Source organism: Hipposideros armiger, unplaced genomic scaffold, assembly GCF_001890085.2.
Source record: "Hipposideros armiger isolate ML-2016 unplaced genomic scaffold, ASM189008v1 scaffold_46, whole genome shotgun sequence".
NCBI lineage: Eukaryota > Metazoa > Chordata > Mammalia > Chiroptera > Hipposideridae > Hipposideros > Hipposideros armiger.
In genome coordinates, this window is record NW_017731396.1 from 3,447,880 (window position 1) to 3,453,898 (window position 6,019).

Below are 6,019 nucleotides of genomic sequence, written 5' to 3' on the forward strand. Positions count from 1 at the left end.
CCCCCCAAGCAGGCGGCGATCTGCAAGGCTGAGAGGGTCTGGGCATTAACTGTTCTGGGCACCCTTCCCAGCTCTGCGCAGCTGGAACAAACCACTTTACTTCTCTTCCTTTCCTCGCTCTGCTCTGCACTGACTCAAAACCGGGATAGTGTGATTAATTAGAAGGTGCTCGGGCTTCTGTTCTCCCCCAAGCTGGGACAACCCCAGGTCTGTGACCAGGGCTCCAAGTCTGCTAGGGCCTGGGTGGCCCCTGTGTCTGATCCTGGGGCTGCGTGTACATGTGCGCCAAGTGTTCTCTCTGCCTGGGGACCTCCAGTTTTCCTGTTGAGACCTCACGGTTATCTGTTAATGGCTGACGGCTGAGTGTCTGCCATGAGGGAAACCCTGGCAGCGAGTCGTACTTCCCCTCCTGGTCAGCTCCCTGCTGGGCGGGTCTCAGCAGATCTGGACTATCAGGTGCTTAGACATGGGTGGCTCCTCATCCTCAGCAGCTTGTATCCTCATCTTTCCCCGCTGTGACTCTGTGTGTCAAGTCCCTGTGACGCATTTATTACCCTTCTCTCCTGTTACAAGGAGCAGCCAGTGGTCCATTTTCCCTTTTGGGTTTTCCTTCTTGAGCACAAAGCCGGTTTTCATAGCCTGCCCCATCCAGGCTCATTGTTTTTCCCTTGTTGAAGATCTTGAATTCCCAGATTTTAGATGCGTTCCACGGCAGATTTCTTCCATCATAACATGCTCTTTCTGCCTTAGCTTCAAGTCTCCATTGGGTATTTGAATATTACTTAAACTGGAATTGGAGTCATCAACTTAGTAATCTTCCAAATTACTGCATAACCAGAGGGGCCATGGCGGGAAGAGCTTTCTTCTGGGTGTCCTGCCCAAGCTGTGTGACCTTGAGCAAATCAGTTCACTTCTCTGAGCCCCTGTTTCAGCACAGGCCACCTCTGCTCTAGGATAACGGGGTCCATCCTGTGAAGACTGTAAGTCTTGCCACTGAGTTCCACCCTCCCCAGCTCGGCCCACCTCCTGACACCTCTGCTGCTCTGGTCTCTGGGGGTGGGGGCTGCCAGAGACCTCGGGCCAAGCCAGTGGGGGGACAAGATAGGATAATACGGACAGGTAGCTGGCCAGAGCCCACCCCTACCTTGCTCCACAGGTGACACCCCTCCTCCCTCTCTTAAGGTCCAGGCTGAGCTGTCCCACGTCTTAGATCTCAAAGCCCTCAGCACAGTGGTTCTCCACCTAGGGTCCCCGGACCAGCAGCAGCATCAACCTGGGAACTCGTTAGAAATGCAAATTCTTGAGCTCTCTCCCAGACCTACTAATCCAGAAACTCAGGGGGTGGGGCCCAGCAATCTGTGTTTTAACAAGCCCTCCAGCTGATTCCGATACACGTGAAAGTTGAGATTCTTCGAGAGTCTGTGCCAGGGATACCCCCTTAAGGCAGAGAATTCCTCTTCCTCCAAAATGACAGCAATACTTGATGGCTTCCAAGTCCTTTCCGCCTCCATCTGTTCCCCGCAGCGAGTGCCATTCCTCTGAGGAAGAGGTCTTCCCAGTGTACAGCGGAGGAAACTGAGGCTCGGCGCCTTGCCCAAGGTCACAGAGCGAAGACGGCAGAACCAAGGGCTCACACACCCCCGTCTCCTCTTGCCACGCTGAGGGCTCTCTCTCCTGAACACGTTGGGTTTCTGGGCACCTTAGACTAAAAGAATGAACACAACGTCCATCAGCCAGAAAGGAAATCCCCCTTCCAGCTCTGTCTCCCCAATTTCCAGTTGCAATCCCCAGAGAGAGCATCCAGGAAACATAAATTTTGCCTGGTGGCTGAGTAAGAGCTCTGAAAGGAGTTACACGTCAGGGAGATGGGACTTTATTTCTCAATGAAATAGCCTTTTTATGGTTGAAATAAAAGTGCCAGCGGGAGCCTAATGCCAGGAAGTAGAGCACATTTGATAAACTCCTTCAGCCACGGGTGGGGCTGCCGGGGAGGGGGCCGTCGGAGAGTGCTCCCACGTTTTCACGCGCGTGTTTCTCTTCAGGTTAGCTCCTGGAAGACCCTGGGGTCCTTCTCGTGGACCCCGCAGCAGGAGAAGGGCTGACCCCCCGGGACCCTATGAGCGCCTTCGTTCGGTCCCCCGGTCCCAGGAGCGGGGCTGCAGTGCTGAGAGCGGGCAGCAGGGGGCAGCATAACCCACCGTTCCAGCCCTGGCGAGCGGCGCTGAGGTGGGCTGTGCGCGGGCAGGGGGCTCTGAGACTCAGCCCTCAGAGGGGGTCAGCAGTAACCCACTCCCTGGGACCTCTTCCTCCGCCTCTGAGCCCTTCCCACCCACAGTAGCTTCACAGCAAGGACAGTCTGCCACCTTCACTCTGACTGCAGCCTCTGTGGATCCAAATCTTAATGGGGATGGTGGGGACTCTGTGTGTGTGTGTGTGTGTGTGTGTGTGTGTGTGTGTGTTGGGGGAAGGGGGCTTCTGCATCCCCTTGCCTACCCTCTGGACGGTTTCTGGAAACTCCCCCAGGCTTGGCTTTGGACTTGACTGACCCCTTGGCTTTCTTCTGAGGGGGCCCCTTGAGGGGGCTCAGAGTGTGTGTGCCGGCAGTGGCTTTTGTGGGTGGAGGACCACAGCCTTCATGGTCACTGGGGGCAGGAGAAAATCCTGAAGGACAAAGAGAAAGTGAGGAAAGCTCCTCATTTGAGAGCGTGTGTGATTGGCAGGTTTACGGTCTCGGGAAGGTGCGTGGTATTCCGCACAATCAAGTCATTTTTAAAAATAATCTCCCTGCTTAAGTCGTACACGCTGCTAATTGCATTTTAATAAGTCTCTTAAAATCTTGCCATATTTTTTAATATCCTAATATTAGGTAAGTGATTGCGGGGGACATTGGAGGGCACGGGGAGTTTATGTAACGGAGGGAGGGCTGTAATGAAGCTGGGGGTGGCCGTGGCCACCAAGTGGCCTGTGAAGTGTGTGTATTTGTGTGTGTGTGGGTCTTTTTCTGTATGATGTGTGTGATGGTGTGGTGTGTGTCCGTGCAGGAGTGTACATGACATGTGCGCGCGCACACAAGTGTCAGGAGACCAGGTTTCCCTCTGACCCAGCCCATCCTATCCCCTTTTCCCAAAGATGAGAGTCCTGAGCCCAGAGAGGGGCTGTGACTTGCCCAAGCCATGTAGGAAGAGGGAGGCCAATGGGGGACTCCACGCCCCGTCTTGTGAGAGCAGGGAAAGAACCACTTTAGCACTGTCTTGGTCACAGCATCTTTATACAAACATCGCTTGATCTACCCTCACGCTGCCCAGTGACATGGGAGGGAAAAGGTGGGGAGCTTCCAATGGTAGCTCCTTGGGAGTCCCACAGTGAGTAAGGGACAGAGCTGGGATTTGAACCCGCAGTCAGCTCCTGTGCCTGGTTGGACGGGATTCTGAGCTGGGGGGCCAAGCACTTCCCACATCTCCAAGTGTCCAGGGCCAGTGAGGATCGTGTTGGGAGCAGCAGGGGAGACTGCAGAGGCTGGGAAATGATGAGTGGTTGTGATCCCCTTTGCTCCCAACCCCTCTGTTACTACTGCAGGGTGGGGTCCCATGGCCAAAGGCAACATGGCACCTTTTCCTCAGAGCCCCTAGAGGTCAGAGGCTGGGAGGGCCATGGCCAAGGTTGTCAGGTCTTGGACCTTAGGGAGCTTTAGACTTCTGGGGGCCCCCCCTGAAGCCCCCACTGGCCCTGGCCTTCCACCTCCCGCCTCCTCCTCCTCCTCCTCTCTCCGAGCCACCAGCCCGGGTGGGAGGCACATGGTGAGCGAACTTCTGAACAGGAAGTCAGCGTGCAGGTCGGCCCAAGTCCCTTTTCATGTGGTTTCTTTAATCCCCGGGGCTGGGTTTCAGAAGCATTTTACAGTTTCAGTTTTACAAAGCTACGCTCCCTTTAATGTTGGCGTTTTTCAGGAGGTGGTGGTGGTGGTGGGGGGAGCGGCTTCAGTCAAAACATGTGTGTTTTACATCAGCCAGCTGCGGACTGCGCAGCCTGGGAGGGGACGTGGCAATGTGGCCTCCAGGCTCAGTGGGCTCTGGTAGATACAGACGCTGGCCAGGGTGAGCCCTTGAACTCCACTCGTCTCGCTTCTCTCTTCCCTCTCTCCCGTCCAGGCCTTCATGGGGTCCACCACAGCCACTGGGGCCAGGGACCCTGCCTCCAGCCCCCTAACCACCGGAGTCCCCCTCTAGTTGATGTCGGCCATCGCACTAGCTCATGCTTCCAGCCATGCTGCTGTGCCGTATCCTCCAACCACCCATGTTTGACTTACTTTGTGCTATCTCTAAGTAAGTGTACTTTTTCACTTACATAGGCGCTACTTAAGCAAAAAATACCCACGAAATTGTGAGTTTGATGTACTAGTTACATGTACCTGGTCTAACACACAGTAAACAAATCTAAATGACTAAGATGAAAAGAAAAGGCTATGTACTGCCTAAAATCATCCTTCCAGTGACACGGGCCTCAGGAAATCCTGCGTCTGACCACTTCTCTGGAAGAGAAGGTCTGGAGGTGAGGTGACCCACCCGAGGTCACAGGGTGGGTGAGATTCCATCCCGCAGGTATTTAAGGCCCCTGTTCGTCCTGCTGCACTGCATTGAGCTCTAGGGCGGGCTTCTTGGCCCTGGAATTTCAGGCTTTGGAGGAGCCGCCTGGGGCCGCTCTGAGCTCACCGTGGGGAGGGCTATGTTCCTTGGCAGTGTGGTCGAGTAGAAAGAACACAAACTTCGGAATCTGTCAGACCTGCATCTGTATCCTGGCTGCCCCCCCTCTTAAGTGTGTGCCTATGGGAGAGCCTCGATCTCCTCATCTCTGAAATGGGGATGACCACGTGCGGGGGGCCAGACACATGTGGGATGTGCATTTGCACCTCTGCAAACCAGTGGTCATCCATGAGCACATGGACCTGGTTCTGACCCACTTTGCTCCTATCACCAGCCCTGGCTCCACCACGTCTCCTCCCTGACCCGAGAGAGGCAGCAAGGTGTCCCCAAGGAGGGGACCAAGAATGAGGGGCACACCCTTGAGGGGCTCATGCACCCTCCCTTCCCATGCACTGAACAGTGTAAAGGTGGAAAATGCAATGTGTGTGCAAGGACATCGTGACGGGGACAGTACAGTCCGCACCCTGGGCCAGGAGAAGGAGGGGGACAAAGGTGGCTCTCCTGCAGAAGTGAGGTGGCTGGGAGACTCCACAGGCTATTTGGACAAGCGTTAAGGCCTGGGACACCCAGTCCATGCTGCCCGGGCCATATGAAGTCTGTACAGCAGATGCCCTAACCCCTTCCGGCCCCATGGCCTCCAGTTGCTAGAGGAGGGGTCTGCAGGCTCTGCAGGCCTGGGCCTGGGAGGGATCTGCCAGGTGTGACTTTGCCTCCATTATGGCCAGGGGGTCCCCACAGCATGTTGTCTTTGGTCTGGGCCGCCATTCTTGGTCTACAGAGGTCAGTAGTCCAGGTCAGAGTCCTGCCCTTCTGCCCCAACCTCCACAGACTAGAGGCTGCCCCCAGAGGACCTAGGAGACAGGAGGAAGCAGAGTTCAGGCCAGCGCACAGGGGCACCGTCCAGGAGCTGGTTCTCTCCCCTCAGTGCCTGGGGTGGTGAAGAGGCCATGCAGGACTTAGCAGTCACGCTGCCGCGGCTGACGGTTGACATGTACTGAGCGTTTTCTATATGCCAGACACCGTGCTAAGCACTTGACATGCATCATTTCATCCCATCTGCTCTGTGATCCATTCTGGGAGGGCACCTAGAACAGTGCCTGGCACACAGTAAGCTCTCAATAAATATTTATTGAATTAAAGAGGCTTAGGGATGTGAAGTGACTCATTCACCTCTCAGCCACCATGCTCTTATGTGTTTATTTCTAAGAACTGACCACTGATGATGGATGCTCAGGAATTGGCAGAGGAGACTCAGGGCAGCAGGTCCTCACAAGTCCCTCTTCTCAAGGGAGGCTGTCGCTGTCTCTTTCGGATGGCTC